Source organism: Protopterus annectens, chromosome 7.part0 (assembly GCF_019279795.1).
Source record: "Protopterus annectens isolate FY-2018-M chromosome 7.part0, PAN1.0, whole genome shotgun sequence".
NCBI classification, from domain to species: Eukaryota; Metazoa; Chordata; order Ceratodontiformes; family Protopteridae; genus Protopterus; species Protopterus annectens.
The window spans coordinates 1,633,882,146-1,633,901,854 of NC_056739.1; positions in this window are offsets into that span (position 1 = coordinate 1,633,882,146).

Genomic DNA, 19,709 nt, shown 5'->3' on the forward strand with positions numbered 1-19,709 from the left:
TATCACAACTAACAGCACCCCCTAAGAGTAGACCCAGTAGTCAGGAATTTGGGCATTTACATTGACAGTGACCTAGCTTTTGACCAACAAGTATCAACTGTTGTGAGGAAAACATTCTATGTTGCATAATTTATGAATAAAGGGATAGCATCTTGGTCCAGAATGGTCATTCTTCCACTTTACTAAATTCTCATTAGGTCTATCATAGACTACAATGCCTCCTTGATATGTACATGTCTAGGCACTTACAACCATGGAAATGTCCACAGAAGTTCCTTACAAAAATAATAGTGGGCCTAAGGCACATGACCTACAGGGACAACTTTAAAGCCCTGTTGCTATACTCACTCTCATGCAGACTACTAAGAGGTGACCTATGTCTGGCATATAAGGCATCTACAGACCCAGCACTAATGGACTGGCTGCACATCCGAAAGTCAAATGGCATTAGAAATACCCAGTCCAAAGACCTTAACCACTTCTGCAACATAAAACGAACAATATGGAGAAATAGGTACATATCCTAGAGAATACCATTTATATGGAATAGACTCCCCATATATGTAAGCAAAGCCCTTCCATGACCATATTTTAGTGTAATTTGGACCAGTTGATGGGATATAAAATTATCCTAGGACTGACCCTTATCCTCCCCATGGACAGAGGTGGTGCTTAAATTCTGTAGCTTACAGTAGGGATCCCTGATACACTGAAGGTGATATCCAAACAGAATAGTCTGCTACAAATGAGAAGTATTTAAATATAGCTGTGCCTAGGATAGTTAATGCCTATGAGAAGTATGGACAAACAGGCAGCATGGCTAGACTTAAAATGTTCCACCAGAGATGATAACCTAGTATTTACCTATGCATCTACAAGCAAAGGAAGAGAGGGAATTTATTATTTCATGCCTTTGTGTTTCTGAATTTATCTTAGCACAGTACAGAGACTTTACATAGCACTATAAGGCTTATGACCAAAGACTATTAATTCTGGAAATTATTTCTTGACTGATCTGCTTGAGTAGCAGAACAGTCATATTCATACCTTTATCTGGCTTTTACTTTTTCTAGGTCTCTGACTCTAAAGAATACAGTGTGCAGTCTTTTTTCTAGGTCTCTGACTCTAAAAAATACAGTGTTCAGTCGTAGGTTCATAGGTAGTTGTGCATACAGTCCATGAAATCAATATCCCAATTGCCTAACCCAATATCCCAAATTTCTCAGAGCACTTTCTGATTAAGTGAGTTGTTCAGAGTCATGATATAAGCAACTGGTGGCTGAGGGAAACAAACCCTGGACTATACGAAGCAGCTTATTAACAATTGAGGACCTTAATCCTCTGTAATAACTGCAAGCTGTCACTACAGATTCAATGAAATTTTACTTAGTTGTTTTCTATCATGTGGTCTGTTTTTACATATTCAAGGAATTTTGACAAATAAGTGCAGCCTAGCAAGATCACCTGGTAGAGCACATATAACTGACTGACTGTATAATGCTGAAGCAGATACAGTGAAGTGTTACATGTAATCAGATACTCAATTTTAGTAGCTGCATTAGGGAAATCTGTTGAGACCACCTGGAACTCTAGCATTATTAAACTGCTTCATACCACTAACAATGCTTTTAGAAAGGAGAGATTTACTTTAAATTGAATTACACTCTTCACAACCATCTGCCTATACAAATATAATTTCTCTTAGGTGCAAACATCATTAATAGCAATGCACCTTTTGAATGAATTGAAACTGCTGATCTGTGTAAAAGTGATTTAGAAGATCAGAATAAAATATTTACAGAGTGTACTGAGCTGCTGTAATCATAATGCATGCTATTTAGTTAATAGTTTGTTGTTTGTGACAATGCCTTGCAAGTTCTGCCATATTCTCAATTACAGATCCATGGAACTGGCTTCAATTAGAAGACACAAAAAGAAGCAACTATACAAAACAATACTTGACATGCTGTGCAGCCTGTTGTTGTGTCTTTCAGCTTTTCCCGGTTAGGGATCGCCACAGTGGAACTCCGGTCCGCTAATGATTGGCAGTAGATTTTTACGTGCCGAGTTGCCAGCCCTGACGCACAACCTTCAACGAAGGTACGCCCATTCATGTCTCCACACAGAAGATGCTCTAGCTGAGAATTGAACAGGACAACGTCTTACTGTGAGGTGACAATGCTACCGCAGCACCACCACCGCAGTCTGTACAGATCATTATTCTGATAAAGTGAAAGTATTCATTGAGGGGTTGTGGGCTGGCATAATGGTTAAGCTGTTCATCTTGCAGACACAACGTACAGAATTTAATTCTCAAATTTGGAAAGCATGGCTAGGCTTGAAAAAAACCCTGGGGCTCTTAGCCTAGTAATTACTGTTGGTATAATGGTTAAGGTGTTTACCTCTCATACACAAGGTACAGGGTTTAATTCTTACCTTTGAAGGGAAATTGGAAATGCTTAACATGGCCTGCATAAGCAGTTAGCCTAGTACTTTCCTTTAAAGCTATGAACATATGAACTACTCAGTGGAGAAAATGCTTACAGTTAAAAAAAAATGTACTTGGTTTATTTCTATAATGAGGCACCACAGTAATAACCACTGCATGACATGATCAATATAAATAAACATTAGCTGATAAGAAATGGCATTAATAACAGTATATCTCAGCATAAAGAAAATTAGTAGGTATGACTTGTCTAACAGAAAATATAAAAAGATTGCATGATCATCTGAAAGCCAAGGCACCCCACATATTTATGCCGAATCTGAAATGGTCATAAATGTAAGTATGCAAACCATGTATTTTAAATTTTGTAATACACGGTTGGTAATTATTTTGTAGAAAAAATGTGACTTGACATTTAGCAAACTTTCTACCACTGTTATGCACATCCAGAAGATACTGTTGCAATACAGTAACTGCAAATTCCAAAAGTCACATAACAGATGCTAGAGATAGTGCATAAAGGTAAAACTTGAAAGGTCTACTGTATGGCCCCTGTATCTACTGGCTGATTATTACTATTATTTCTTAGCAAATAGTTTGCTTCAATATCAACAACAAAGAGCAATATCAGCATTCATTACACTGATCACATATAGCTGAACCATCTTAACATCTCCGCTTGACAACATCAAAACACAGCCATTCACAAATAAAAGCAAGCATGAGAAATCCTGCTAATATGTACCCGTTTTACCTGTAATGTTTCAAAACCAAAATGACTCCCTCCACTTACCTTTACAACATAAGCTTTCTAGCTGCTCCAAGATGACCCATATCTCTCACTTTTTGAGCCATAAAAGACTCAATATTATTTGACCTTTTATTTCTTCACAAAAAAACATTGTTTCTACAAACACCTGCCCTAGCTACCGTAATCTACACCAACAAATAGCAAGCCTTGATGGACAGATAGATTTTTTAATTCAATGCATTCTAAACCTATGGCATTATTAACTACTACAGGTCAAACAAGTACTGCTTCGGCTAGCTTTAAGGCTGATTTTGATTACTGCATGCCTAGGCATGCATTTATTATGTATGGCCATGTGAACACTATTACAGGGCCGGCCTTTGGTCAACTGGTGCCCTAGGCAAAAGGTCTCCACAGTGCCCCCTACACTACTTGGTGTCCCCATCCTGGTATACCTACCCCATCCAGATTAATGGAAAAGAACCCCTGCTAGAGCATTAGCCTAGGCCTAAGGCCAGCTATGAACATTATTACATGTATGGGAAGAGCAGTGAAAACTTATATGTGTTTCCCCCTTAAAGGTGCATATGAGTAGGCCTCCTATGATTTCTGCAATCACATACCTTGCATTGCTCATGTGTTCTTAAATATCCAAAAGCACAACTGCTACTACAACTCAATGGCACAATTAAAACAATGTGCTTTCACCACTAAACATTAAATGATACCGCTATCATGAGTAGCTAACTCCACAAGTAACACTTTCTCTCACCAATTTATTACTTATCTTCTAATGTACATGCTTTTCCTCATAAAGCAACTTGAAGAGGCCAATAGCATCTTACTCAAAATGCACACATACCTGTTCCACACGATTGAAAATCTTCTGTTACTTGTTTACTACATCATGAATCAGACATAGTTAATGAATGTTAATAAGCTATTCATTCACATCAAGCACACCTACACCAATTGACTGCTTAATATCAAACTTAATCATTACGTACCTGCATGTCCTGCAAATATAACAAAGCACTACAGTAGCTAGTAAAAAAGGCCCTTCCTCCATGATGAAATACACCAACATTTAATACAACCTTTTTTAATTGTTTTAAGTACCTACTATACTGCATTTAACATGTACTTAAAGGACAAATAAATGCAACACAACACTTCCTTCACCAGATCTTACAAGTAAAGCTTTAAATAAAACATTTTTTTACATGAAGATAGGTCTTCTTTGTAACTTCTATGTTATATATACTGTCTCCATGGTTTCCCAACCTCAACCAAGGATAACCATGACAAGAATGTAATAGTTGAAAACAAAAGCTGACTATAGCAAAAGTGATGCATTGTGATTTTGATGGGGAGAGACACTTTCCATACCCATTGATGAACTAAGTATTTGACCATCAATACATTTCAAGTACTGTGTCACACACACACAGACACACACACACGCAAACACACACACACACACACACACACACACACACACACACACACACACACACACACACACACACACACACACACACACACACACATATACACACACATACACACACACACACACACACACACACACACACACACACATGATATTTCCAAGGGACTAGAAAAACACACACACACACACACACACACACACACACACACACAAAATATGTGTGTGTGTGTGTGTGTGTGTGTGTGTGTGTGTGTGTGTGTGTGTGTGTGTGTGTGTGTGTGTGTGTTTCTAGCCCTTGGAAATATCATGCAAGATAACACATTTAAAAATAGTCCCTTTTGTTTCTTTATTATGAAATACTCGGTCTTATTTTTTTGAGTTTCATTTCAATCTGTTTATTATTTTTTTTTTACAGTGTTTTGTTGCAACATGACATACTTGCTGACACTTATATTAAGACGTCTAGAAACAGTCTTGTATTTGTGAAGTAAAATATAAAACCAGATGGTAGGAAGATGGCACTGGCCTTCCTCCCTGAAAAGCCATAGACATCTATATTATCAGCTGAAATGTGGTTCCAATGTAGGGAAATATTCTCTTTCTTCTTGTCTTTAATGTGTTCAACTCATTTAGAAGATTTTGCATCTCTGGCATGGAGGAATTGATTTTTATTTGTAAACCCATTTCCATAAGTCTAACTGAGTAAGGTAGTGACCTGAAACGTCTCTGTATCCTGCAGGGGCAGCTCGTGGCATCGGACTGCCGGACTGCAGCCCCCTCAGCAAAAAAAAAGAAAACGTACCTTTTTGTGTTTTGTGTAGTAGACAGTATTCTTTTTTTTGTTTACTTTGTCTCCGAGTCCACGACTCGGCAAGTTCCTTCCTGCCTCGGCAAGTACGCGCATGCGCACTTTAACCACCTCGGGTTACGGCGGTTTTAAATAAAGACTTTTTTTTTTGTTTTTGTTGCAGCCCGGTGAACTAATTAAGGCATCAGTGTGATGCCCAGCAGTCTATGTGGTTCCAAACCGCATAGAATTAGAAGGGGTTTGGACTGCGACGTCCGCAGGCACGTACATGACGTGCTTGGGCTAAATGCTGCTGATTGGTTGTCGCTCTCTTCCCGGGCTTTATGTGCTGGGAAAAGAGCGAGAATCAAACAGTTTCAGTTGTGGACTGAATGATTCGTGATCGTGACTGAGTCAATCACACAGGGAAGGTCAAACTCTAAGGATTTACCTATTTTTATATATTTTTTTTGGCGGCTTAACTATATTAATTTTTGGCAGCTGTGCTGAAGAAGAAAAGTAAAGAAAGAAGTAGAACAATAAGTTAGAAGAAGAAGAAGAAGAAGAACAGAGTAGAGTACAGTACAGAGAGTTTTCTTTTTGGTGGTATGTATAATATACATTTTATTTTTTATTGTCCCAGCCAACTGCATCTTTGGGCATATGGCTTTGATCCAACTGAAATTAAATAATTGTTATTGTACATTTAGTCATTTATAAATATGTAAACAAATAGATGAGCCACTGTACTGATATTGATCATAAGCTTGAGTCTCGTTTACAGATGACTTACACACAGGTGAATGTTGAAATAAGTAAATATCACTTACATGGAAATGTTATTATATTTAGACAAAAAAAAGTTTTGGTATATTTTCATTAAGTTCACTCAATTAAATGATTGAAACTTTCTCAGGCCATGACAGAATGCCATTCAATTAAAATGCATTTTATACATGACTGTAAAAAAATGTCACTGGCATGTTTTGACAGATAAAATGCTTTTGTTAGAAAAGAAATATCAAGCTTTCCAACCTATCTCCATTACAAGTTTCAAGACAGTGTACTAGCACTGTTTCAGTCAAATGCATTGCATTGTATTTCCCAGACAGAGTGCTCCACAGGGCACTCTGTATCACAGGGACAAAATGTAGCATTTAAGCTATGCCATGTGTAACCTGAGACATTGTCCATTCTTGAACACTATGAAATATCATTTGGATAACTATCATTACTAGTAGAGATTGCTATCCTTAAAAAGTCAGATGTGACAGTGATCTTTTGGCAGTGCAAAGACCAGACAACTTGCTTGCATGTTCATAGCTTATCTTTGAAGAATGCATTGAAACAAAATGTGTTATAAGAGTTTGCTGGTCCTACCTAATGCAGAATGTCTAGGCATTGGTAGAATTAGCTGATCTATACTCCGCAGAGCTACCCAGTGCCTGTCTGTAATGAGGTGCCTGGTGCGTATTAGCCCAAAATGTAACAAATCCTCTCAAGCCAGTGGGCCATTAGCAAGCTCATCCCCTGCACTGGGAGCTTGTGTCTCACCCTCATATTTAAGACAATGCTTTAGAATGATAACATATCTCACTTTCCAGAAATGTTGATAACTCAGTCCTCCTCAACATACATTCCCTCAAAGATACTGTACATCAAACATATGTACAAGATATGAGTGTGCACACTGAGCATTCAGGTTAACAAGGTTGATTCATGCACACTGGGTATTTATGTATACAAGGTATACAGACACATTTTTTTGGGGTCTTTGTCCTACTTTTATTTATGGCTTTGTCCAGATTTCTTGCTCTAAGAGACTGAGAGGTATGCAAGGTTGCTAATTAAACCCTGGTCACCCGTATTACTAATGAGAACTTCTTACTCTACACCACTAAGCTGGCTGCCTAAGATTCAGTGTTCCTCAAGTCCTGCCTACCTGCTTAAGTTGTTTTGCATTTACCTTCAAGCACTGTGCAGAAAGGAACTGTGGACAGCCGAGGCTGTCAAAATCTTGAGAGGCTTTCATTATAGCCTTGGACCTTGGACGTAAAACTATAATTATGTTTGAAAATCTGGGTGCAAAAGGTACCACAGAAACAATGAAGGTTTCTGCAGACTTGCCTGTTTCTTGCTTAGTTGCTTGTGGTGTTTGTAAAATCATAAACATAATAACACTCCCTAGCAGAGAAGTGTTCTGTATGAAAAAAAATGCTTAGTGAAACTGGTTGTATTCCCTCTTTTTGTTCTGAACCAGCACAACCTAGGTATTATAATGCATTTGAGTGACTCATAATTTGTTACAAAGGTCAGTAGCAAGTTTGCTGTATCTTAAACGTTACATCCACAGGATGCATTGCTAAATATCTAATGTCAAGTCTGTTTCAACATGCTTTTGAGAAGATTCCATTCACAGTAGAGTGCTCATGTAAACTGTAAGTTAACTATTTTGCTTGCATAGTCTCATCAAACCTGCAGAACTTGGATTGAGTAGGATGAATTACTGGAGACTACTGCCTCAATTCTAACACAGTCTACCATATTCCTCCATCTGTTGTAAAAATACAAATTCCTCTCTGCATTTGTAAAAATAAATGTTTGTAGTGTTGTTAGACGTAATGCTTGAATGAAGAAAAATAATGTCATCTTGAAGGAAAAACCTCATCTATTTAAGATAGTTGCATATTTAGGTTTAGACTTAAAAATGACCGTCCAGGTCACACTTGGAGCATGGATATTGTGGGTTACAGCTGTTAGCAAAATCATGAATCCTCATTATTACAATGGGAATCTTATCTACTGTATAGTAAAGGTTGTCTGCTGAATTATTAGAGTTTCAAATAACACTACTGAATAATATTTGTATTTTGTTTGAAAGGATCCTTCCAGTCTGTATCACAAGGATTAGTTGTTTTTTTTATCTACTCCCAAAACACTGTCACACAATGTATTACAGTATTAGTCCCATAAAAGTTAACATCTTGAAGAATTGATGTAAAGCTCTTCATTGTAGACAAATGCATATTTAGGTTTAGACTAACATGTAAGTACCTACCCTGGTTGCACTTGCAACATACACACAGTGGCGGCTGTAGTGAAAAACTATGGATTAATTTCATTACAATGAGAATCTTTTTATCTGTATGTGGAGGATGTGTGCTGAAGTACCAGAGTAAAGTTTCACAAACACTACTGAATATTGTTTGAAGATGATCCTTCCTCTTTGTATAATGAGTACTGATGAAATCCCAAACTACTGTATCACAAAATATTATGACATTTACCCCACAAAGTTAATGTCTTAAAACACTGACTTAAAGAATTCTTTTGCAGGGAAAATCCCCTTACACTCCCAAACTACTACTTCTCAGTATGCTAAGTCTGAGGTTACATAGTCTTGGTGCTAACCACTGCACCACCATGGCTGCCTTACACAAAACAGTTATGCAGACCCTAAATATCTGCCATACTGACTGAGCATTTATTTCATGTAAATAAGTATGTCCAGCATTGATCCCATTGCACCATAGCTCCACCCCTTTTAGTTGACCCCACCCCTCCGTGTTGGCCCCACCCATTCGACTGTCTCCTGCAGCCCCCCTTTGATTTGAAGTCACCAGCTGCCACTGGTATCCTGACAGCTACAAGCAAGTTCACCTTTCATATTTTGAGCAACTACAGAGCATCCCTTTGTGTCACCTACAGCCCATGAAATCTGCATCAACAAATTAGGATTCCTAACTATTAAATGTAATCTAATCATCCTTGAGCATCTGAACTATCCCTCCATAAACAGGCTGTCCAACACCACAAACAAAAATATGCATTCTGTTTCCTGGACATAGACAATGCCAGCACTATTGCTCAATCTGTGCCCTCCTTTTCTAGTGGCTCAAACTTACTAGCTATAATTCTTATAAATATTGCACCAGTATGTGCCATACCTGCAGTTGTCTACACTTTGATCAAATCTGATGACTATGCCATAGAATTCTCAATAAGTTTTCAGCATAAGATTCCCTAAAAATCCCAATGTTTTCAAAGACCTCAACAAGGCTAACTAGCTTGTGATCTATGAGATTTAAAAGTTCATGACCCCAGGAGGACCCCATATCTAAAATGGCCATTTTTACCACTATTTTCTGTTCTCAGGTAAACTACTTCATTGAATCTTCTGTCCATATTCATTAAAAATACAATGTTGAGTTCAGAAACAAATCCCTTTGGCAAAACCCTATGTGTTAACAAACTCAGCAACAAAAGGAAAAAAAAATAACCATAAGAAATAAACTCAAATCTCCTTCCTCCAAAGGGGACCTCAAGAGGGTAAAAAAACTAAGGTGAAAGATGAAGACATGCAAAGCTTAATGTGAAATACATTTTACTACCACATATAAAGCTAACCATAAAGTATTTTTATGTAGGTCAGGAACTTCAGGAACAATACCCAGCAATGGTACCACCTGTTCTGACCCAAAGAATATCTCAAATATATTAGAAGACAAATTTAGCAGAGACTTCTCCACTCTATCCCATCTTTACCCCCTCCCCCCAATATGCCATCTGCACTTCTCCTTCAAAAAAATAATACAGAAAAATATTTCAAATACTAAAACATCTAGTTCTTTTGGGTCTGAAAAGATGCCAGGCTGTTTCCTTGTTAGTATGAAACACTGCCTTGCAGACTCCATTGTAAAACAATTTAACCTCAGCCTTTCCACTGGTTAGGTACCTGAAGTTTGGGGAACAGTTCTTGTGGTCCCCATCCTCTGACATGGAGACCTACAAACTGAATAGTGCTAATCAGACTCACCTGTGAAGTAAGGGAATGTAGCATCATGGAATTCATAAAAATGGACATTAGTTGGATATAATCCCTCAAGCCAAACCAATATGGTCTTGTGAAGGGCAGAATCTATTTACTTAACCCACCTAAACTATTTTTTTCTTCAAAAAGATACAGAATCATTGGTTGAAGCCAAATAATTAGAAACTACCTACTTACCTTCCAAGACTTTGCCAGGGCCTTTCATACTATCCAACATACTGACATTATTGAAAAACTGGCATAGCTAAATATAAACTCTTACATAACTCACTGAATAGCAAACAAAACCCAGGGTTAATGGTATACTTTCTTCAAAAAGTCACATTGCAAGTGGTGCCCCAGGGCTCTCTTCTAAGATTCTGGCACATATACTGCTGATTTCAAAACTGACATCAAATGTTTCTGGCGTACCCAGTGTGCTGATGTCTGCAAAAACTGGGTTTGTCATCAGCACTCCAGATGTCACCTATCTCCTCTAAGAAGGTAACACCCATACAAATTCATGATATTAAGACTGTGGCATATATCTTAACAAAACATTGTACTATTGTATTATTTGTGAAAAAAGAGCACCCCACACTTGCCACATAAATAGCATCCTCTTCAAAATGAATACTGTCGTTACGAGACCTGGACATGTTTCTGGACAATAAATTCTCCCTTGGCCACCACATATCAATTGTCATTAGGAAACCTTTCTATCTGTAGACCAACTGATTACAAAAGACATTACATTCAGGTGTAAGCAAGTTATGCCCTACTTTATTCCTCCCATATCAGGTTTATATTAAAATATAATAAATACTTTGGCATGTATCAAGCTGAGTATATGGTTCAACTAGAACAGCTACAAGATTTCTTCTGCATAAGGTCTCTAAGTCATAAAGTGTATATCAATGCTCTGTATTCATTTATTACAGACTCATATATGGTGATCTCTTACTAGCTAACTAGGTTTCAACTATTCCTGCCCTGCTTGACCTCCTGCTTTTCATAAAACTGGGAACACCATAAATACCCACTCTGGGGACCTTAACCAGCAGTATAATATAAACAGGACATATTGTCAGTATAGGTACCTCTACCAGTTTTGCTAAAAGCTCCTATTCCATGTGAAACAAAGTATCCCCTTAACGTCATTAAATCTAATTTAAATAACTGGACAGATAATATACTCACTGTGGATCTGGCCCCTTAATCATTTATAGAAAGAGGCCAAAGGTAAAATGCAGTGACAAGGCTCCTAATGCTTTTCTAAACTGATTGCCTAGAATATACCTATGGATCTATGAACCCCTGAGAAAAAATCATTAGAGTGCATTTGAAATGCAGAGTTACATAGTTTTGACATCAATATGTTCTGAAAAAACAGCCTTGAGAAACAATATAACAAAAATGACTTCCTAAGTTTTCTGGTGAGTGGCATAATCCAGAATGCTGTGTCTGCCTTTGTGATACCAAAAAAGAAACAATAAAGGAATATATATATATATATATATATATATATATATATATATATATATATATATATATACATCTATATCTATCTATATATATATATATATATATATATATATATATATATATATATATATATATATATATATATATATATATATATATAGATATAGATAGATAGAGATAGATATGTGTGTGTGTGTGTGTGTGTGTGTGTGTGTGTGTGTGTGTGTGTGTGTGTGTGTGTGACTGTGTATACATTTGTCTGTTTTAAATGTTCAAGTATACAGATGCTCAAAATGTACAACATTGACATGAGAATATTGGCAACACAAAAGATTTAAAACCACATGATCAAGACTCAAAATATCGAGGAGGTGGAAGGCAGACAACACAGACAATGTCTGAACCCTGTGTGCAACTGAAAGTGGTATACATAACGATCCATAGTCACCACACAAGCATACACGCATTCCTGTAAAACAAAATGTCCATATAATCCGGTTTTGTGAATTTACCTGTTAATGTGATTCCGACTTAAAACATAAAGACCTGTATGTAATATGTCACTGACATAAATAAATGTCCAGCAAGTACAATAAATAATATTACCTTTAATGAAAACTTTCCCATAACATAGTGCACCAAGTATGATTGATATTTCATATTTTCAATTATAGAGCCACAGCCTTCAAGACACTTGGCATATCATACTCGGCTTTCCACTTAATTACTTTCTCAAAATACTTATTGTGCTCCAACAACTTTCATTTCCTGGAACAGTTTACATCCTGCAGACATTCTTAAATATAATTCATCTATGCAATTCTGTTCTCTTGGCAGCATAGACATAGAAAGAAAAACAGAAATCTTTCTACTTAACAGACATCTTATATGAATGTGCCACACGTCAACTGAATTGTATTTATGTGGTAAGCACAGATCATCCAATACTGAAATATTCCAAAACATAATAGGCAGTAGTGGAAACAAGCTAGCAGAGGTGTCAGTGCATGTTTGGAATTGATGTGGTTTACCTAAAACATTGCAGTCAGTGGAATATGTAGTAAGTTCCTTAGCCTCTATGGCAAATATACTACATAACTGAGGAAATGCAGCCAGCGCTTCATCTTCTCTGAGGAAAGACAATGCCAACAAGTTTTTAAAGCCAACTGAAACTATACACATTAGCCATGTAGCACAGCCAAGCCTAAGCTCTGAACCTCGATGCACTGGTTATGTCTAAAGTGAAAACGAAAATGCTTTCAGAAAACACCATTAATGTTAGCCTTAGTACATTTTCTTGCTACCACTTCAAAGTCACAGAAGACAAATTTTTAAATTGGCTTCAAAATCATAACTGGACAACAGTTCAAAGATACACTGCCACATGAAGTCGTATCCTTTCAAAGACTTCTTAGACGTGAGGCAGTATATAAGTGGGGCCAGTTTCTTATTCCACAATATGTAAGAAGTCCATGGATGGTATACAGCTGACTACAAATGGTTCAGTTAATTAAAAAGGTATCCTCCATCAACCAGATGGTGACTTTACTTAGGTCAGTTAAGCTATCTGACATTAAAATGGCTTTAACATGGTTGTCAGATTGACTAGATAGCTTTTTCTCAATATAATGACCACTTATTAGTCACTTATTAGTTACTTATTAGAGGAGGTACTCTTTTAATGTGATATGCTTTGTATCTTGTGCTACAGTTGTCTGTATGCATTCCTATACACTCTATTATTTTCTGGAGTATGGCTTTTTGAGTAAGAACAGACACAGCACACTAGAGGGTAGTACTTGCTACATTATCGTATGAAGACTAGGAGAATCTCATGACAAAGATGCCATCTGCTTGACAGCCTAACATAGGTTCATAGGTTCATAGGTTAGTACTAAGCTAACTGCCCTTTCGAGCCATTCTAAGCTTAGCCAATTATCCCTTGTGAGACTCAAACCCTGCACCTTGTGTTTGTAAGGCAAACACCTTAACCATTAGGCCACTAGGCGTACCTCCATAGGGTCACTTAACCATTAGGCCATTAGGCGTACCTCCATAGGGTCACTTACATGGTGATGCCACATGGACTTGACTAACTCCTCTCCATCTGACACACACACACACACACTCACACACACACACACACACACACACACACACACACACACACACACACACACACACACACACACACACACACACAGACACACACACACACACACACACACACACAGTTATTGCTCGACCCTTGCTCTTTTCCCCCAAGTTTTAACTTACATGCCCAATACTTTTTTGCTTTTTTCAGTTCCTTCAAGTTTCTGGATGGATAGATGAGAACTTGTTCACCTTTCTCTGATGTCTTGGTTTGGCAGCCAGTTCCTGCTGAGACGGGCGCGTACTCTGCTGTATCTGCCATGACATGGGTCGACTTCCTAATGCATGGTGTGCAGGTGAACAGAAGATGGCTTATCTGTTACTACACACATCAGATTCTAATGGCTCACACTAATGACAGAGTTTAATTGCCTGTGCATTTTATAAATGAGTAATATTACTTAATGACTTTACATAGGTCAATTATCACGTAATGACTTCACATAGGTCAATTATCACGTAATGACTTTACATAGGTCAATTAATTGATTCTGCTTCTCATGCTAATCTTCCTCTACATGCACTTATACTGCAAGTTAGATGTTTCTCCTATGTGGTATCAAACTACATTTCTGTTTAATGAAAGATAGCATAAGTGGTATACTGTTTATTTACGTGTAATTTAATTTCTGAGTGAATGCGTTACATTTAGCACTACGTTTGTCATTGCTGCAATCTTCTATAAGCTGCGGTATGACTGCACTGCACATAATCCTTAACTAGCACATCAACAGCATTGTACATTTATCAGAACAACAACAGCTTACAGTCTATTCTGCCATATCTACGCAACATTCAGATTGAACTTTTCGATATTCTGAGTCCTGATCATGGCATTTTTAGATATTTTGTGCTGCAGACATTCTTGTCTTGATTTTGCATATTTCAAATATTTGTACATTTGATTATTTCAAATAGACCTCTTTGTGTTTGTCAACATATATATATATATATATATATATATATATATATATATATATATATATATATATATATAAACACACATCTATGTATTTATCTGTATAGAGATAGCTCTATCTCTATATAAATAAATACATAGTTGTTTCTTATTCCCAGGTATTTTAATGCAAGAAATATGTATGGCTCCAAGTATATAACTTTAATTATTTACAATAATTCAATAAACATATAAACATTTTTAGACACTGGCATCTGTTTTAGTGGACTCTTTGGAGCATGGCCATAACTAAGTATTTTATCTAAACAAATAAGTGTATAAAGACCAAAGTCAGCCCATATGACTTCAAAAGTGTAATTGAAAAGGTATTAGCCCAGTCATTATATTGGTTCACAGATGACTCTGTCTTTTTATTGTGTTATATGCTGTTTGATGCTTTTTACCTAACCACATTAGATTTATACTGCTTCAGACTGTTCACAGCAATAGTACTGTAGTACATTGCGTGTTATATGGCTTATAGCAGTATGAATACTAAAATCTGCCTGTACCTCTGGATACATTCATATAACTGTAATATACACCAAAGTACTATGTTTCCCAAGTAAAAGTCCAGAGTATAAGTTTAATGTACAGAATCTAGCAGAATATTAATATATATATATATATATATATATATATATTTACACGTTCCCATTTCATTAGTGATATTTCAGAATTTTAGGTCATTCTTCTAAATAAGCCATGCATGTAATGCCCAACATTTTTTAAATCAGATGTATTTTACCTGATGTTATTTCTACCAAAACACTGCTGTTGCATTTCTAGTAACAACACCATGTGAGATAATATGTACCAAGTGTACAGCTCTGAATAAAAGCTACTTTGAGACCAAGAGATTTCACATAACTGTAACTCGGAACACGCAAAGAATTCTGTTGCTGTGGATGTATTCTTCAGTGACTGCAAAGATGATTTGCTCACTGGATACAGTAATCAGAAGCTGGCGATTCCGCTCCCCCCCTGCTGACATCACACTTCAAAACAGTGCCTGTCCCTATGTGTGATAATAGGAGTCTGAGGACAGTACACTCTCTTGTGTTCTGCTGATGGGATAAGTTCTTACAAGTACTTCTTTTATTTCCAGATGCAGATAAATATTTGCTATGGTATAATGAAAAAGATTAGGAGATTTTTTTGAAAATAGGCTACAAACTTTTTTGACATGCAGTCTGATAGACAAATAGTTAGGCACTCATAACTGGGATGGCAGTTGTATGACCCTGAAATGCAGCAGGTTACTGTTTAACTCTGCATAAAACTCTATTTATACATCAGCAGAAATGCACTTTGGTCACAGATGAACAAGGCAACAATAAAAGCTTTGTACTTTGTGAAAAACAAAAAAAAATAGTTTTATTATATGAGAACCATACAGAATGACCACATATTTATCTCAGAGGTACATTACTAGCACAGGTAACAGACAGATGTGTAAATAATTTAATTTAAAATTCCTAACTTCTATATTTTGTCCGAATTTTCAGCTAATGACCAATTATATGAACTGCGTGGTCCTAATTCAGTATATATAATAATACAATTTATATATATATATATATATATATATATATATATATATATATATATATATATATATATATATATATATATATATATATATATATATAAATTTCAGTAATATAAATTAATTTTTAATAATATCATACAAATGTACATAGATTACTGATCATTCACTGTTAATAAGTTAATAAGCTAATAACTATGCACAAACATATAACTACATCTGTATCCATATAAAAATATGGATTTGGATGTGTGTGTATATATATATATATATATATATATATATATATATATATATATATATATATATATATAATTTATTTGTTTCCATAAACTGTTTAACTGTTGTAGGCTACACACTAAAGTGCGATAGCCTTTTCTGATCGCTTGTAGTCGTTTAAAGCTGTTTTAAGTATACTTTTTACTGTTTTTGCCTTATCTTTTCAAAAAAAAAGCTAGTATAGTCCAGGTTTCAGGCTAGTGCTGAATTCAGGGCTGTGTTACAAGTTTCTGAGGTGCCCATACCTTACTTGGATAGAGGGACGTTTCTCTGTTCACCTGTGAGAGAGGGGAACTTTGAGCAGCCATCTGTCCCTGGAGGAGTGGTTCCAGCCCAGAAGTTAGTAGTTTGCACGGTATTGTGCACCTGGCAGCACTGGTTAGTTAGGGTTAAATTATTCCAGGCTCCACTAAGTCTACTCTTCAGTTTTTCACTTAAAACTAGTCTAACTCTCAACCTATGCACTCAAAAAACATCCTACAGTTCAGCACTTGCTCAGACCTAATAGCAAGCACTAATATACCCCGACACTTGACTGCCCAGCAGGGAAAGGCTCTTTATTCACCCCTCACCAACCAAGCGACTAAGCAACTCACCTTACTATTCATGCATGACCAAAGGGCAACTTCAGGTGTACTCTCCAGTCCAGCTGGTGAATCTGGGTATCCTGAGGCAATGTTACAACTGCCTCATGTACACAGACAACCCTCTCCTCCTATCACAAAATACTAACATATACGAGAGATGCAATTATACAACCAAATTGGAGGCTAAGGTCTCTCCACCCAAGACTGGAACAGACAGTCATGAGGAGAAGGTTAACACTTGCACCGCACCTCCAGCCTCACATAGACATACTAAACCAGCACTGGCAAAAAATACACATAAATACACAAAATCATACTCGGAGACAGTAAATAAAAACCTGCAAAAGCATCAGAGAGCTCCAAAGCAGACACCCACAAAACCTGCACCTCCTGTCACAAACCAGACAAGATATAAAACACAAAATCAATGTGCCACACAATCACAGCCCTTAAGGCGAAATAACATACCTAACACATTAGTAATAGGTGATTCAATAGTCAGGCACACTGACACCCCAATCACTAGGCTGGATAAGGAGAAGGTTACTGTTAGCTGCCTGTCGGGAGCCAGAATCTGCCACATAACACAAGCACTCAGGACACTCCAGAACAAGTACAAATATGACTCTGTCATTGTTCATGTTGGTGTGAGTGACCTGAGACATACCTCCCTGGACTACATGAAAAGAGACATGGAAGAGCTCTCTGATCTAGTAGCCCAGGTGGGTATGACCCTGACCCTGAGTAGCATCCTGACCTCACCAAGAATGATATCTCAGTATAAAGAAAAAATGACCAATTTCAACAATTGGCTAAGCTTCTGGTGTCATTCAAAGGGGATCCAGTGTCTGTCAGCCTGGGATGACATGCTCGACAAGCCACGTTGCTTCACAAGAGATGGCTTGCACCTGTCACCCCTTGGCTTGCGAATACTGGCCAAGGCTCTTGCTGCCCACCTCTGTAAACACCACAAGTAAAAAAATGAGGGTTATGCTACTCAACACCAGGAGTTTAAATCTCAAAATGCATGCGCTCGAAGCACACCTAAGTATGGAGAACGTCGACATCTGTGCAGTAACTGAAACCTGGTTCAAGGCTCCGGAGAGCACTCCAGCACTACTGTGCTACAACTCATACCACACATTTCAGCCACAGAACAAGGACTGAAACACAAAAGGAGGGTGGGAGTCTGTCCATATTCATCAAGGATACCCACACCTCCATCTTAGTGGCACAGCATGATACCTCTGAGATCATCCATGTGCAAGTGACATTGGGCAAATCTGCAATGCAAATTGTGACCTGCTACAGATCACCCTCCATGACCCAGGACCACCACTCTGTCTTTCTGGAGACACTGGAAAACATGAAGGTCCTACCAAACACCCTGATATTGGGCAGTTTCAATTACCCTACCATTAAGTGGGAAAACTACTTGAGTACAAACTCTCAGGCTCAGAGCTTCCTGGAATTTATCAACTCAAATGCCCTAGATCAGCTGGTAAACTCCCCTACTAGAGGCCACAACATATTGGACCTGGTCATCACCAACATGGGTGACAGGTGTTCCATACCGGAGGTCAACCCCTCACTGGTTAGGTCAGACCATAAACTAATCACCCTGGATGTCCACACCCCACCACCATTCCCAACCAAGGAAAACACAGTGAAAAACCTTTCTAAAGCAAACTTCACCTTACTTAAGGCAGAGGTGGTAAGTTTCACAGCCCCCATGCTAAAGGATAACACTGCACAAGATGCAGAATCCTTTACAATTGCACTCTATGAGCACCTACAAGGATGCATGGATTGTGCCATCCCTAGCAAAACCAGGACTCACTCCCCTAAGAGAAGGAAACCAGTCTGGTGGACCCCTGCCATAAACAGGTTATACAACAAAAGGAGGAAACTAGTTCAGAAAAAAGCGAATCCCAAGCAGGAAAGACATCCCTGAGCAGTATCAGTAAGAAACTAAGGTCCCTCATAAAATCATCCAAGGCTAACTTCGAAAGAAAAATAGCCAAGGACTTGAAAGATAACCAGAAAGCCTTCTTTAGCTATGTCAAGAATCTAAGTGGCAACTCTCAGATATGCTCTGATCTAGTGCAAAATAGCACAAAATATACTGAACCTACTGATATTGCCAACATTCTGGCAGATAGAATCAGTGCAATCTTCACCTCCCTCTCACTTTCAAAAGGGCCCACAACAATACCGAAAAAGTGTAGTGTCCCAGAAATCACAGAAGCACAGGTGAAAACAGCCCTTTCAAAAGCCAAAAACACAGTATCAATGGGCAAGATGGTGTCCCAGGCTGCGTCCTGCAGGAACTACAGAATGAACTAACCCTCCACCTAAACACACTGTTCAACCTCAGCCACTCCTCAGGCTATGTGCCCATAGAATGGCACACAGCAATGGTTATTCTGCTCCACAAAGGAGGGGCC